General features: G+C 59.0%; 1 protein-coding gene across 1 annotated transcript in view; it reads left to right on the top strand.

Moving 5' to 3' along the window:
• The window catches only part of SND1 (staphylococcal nuclease and tudor domain containing 1), a gene marked incomplete at both ends in the record, with an annotated part of 13,931 nt that overhangs the window by 3,774 nt on the left and 9,565 nt on the right, over positions 1-592 (top strand). The window lies entirely within an intron of this gene.

Below are 592 nucleotides of genomic sequence, written 5' to 3'. Positions count from 1 at the left end.
AGGGAGCCCAGCCCTGGCCACCCACCCTCCCAGCCCCGGGGGTGGTGCAGAGCTCTGGCAGCTAATTGCTCTCCCTGGGGAGTTTGTCTTCAGCCTTTAAATGTCATTCTTTTTTAAAATTAAAAAAAGAAAGAGAGAGAGAGAGAGAAAGAAAGAGAAATTATGCCTGTCAGGTTTGCTAATAGTTTGTGAGCACGTCATGTTCTCTCCTCCGGACCACGTTCCCACCCACCAGGGGCTGAGCTCTGGGGCTCCCGTGGGTTCCTGCCTGGATGCAGGGGGGTGCTGGGGGGAGCCAGAGCCCCCTCCTCCCACCTGCCCTAAAAAAGAAAGAGAGAGAGAGAGAGAAAGAAAGAGAAATTATGCCTGTCAGGTTTGCTAATAGTTTGTGAGCACGTCATGTTCTCTCCTCCGGACCACGTTCCCACCCACCAGGGGCTGAGCTCTGGGGCTCCCGTGGGTTCCTGCCTGGATGCAGGGGGGTGCTGGGGGGAGCCAGAGCCCCCTCCTCCCACCTGCCCTGGCTGGTCCTGCTCTGCTCCATCTCCAGCCTCGGGGGGCAGCTGCAGGAGGCCCCGCCCCCATCCCTGGG

Source organism: Chaetura pelagica, unplaced genomic scaffold (assembly GCF_000747805.2).
Source record: "Chaetura pelagica isolate M959 unplaced genomic scaffold, ChaPel_1.0 scaffold1987, whole genome shotgun sequence".
Taxonomy (NCBI): Eukaryota; Metazoa; Chordata; class Aves; order Apodiformes; family Apodidae; genus Chaetura; species Chaetura pelagica.
Note: the sequence above shows the minus strand (reverse complement) of the source record. Positions and strands in the feature narration are given on the sequence as shown.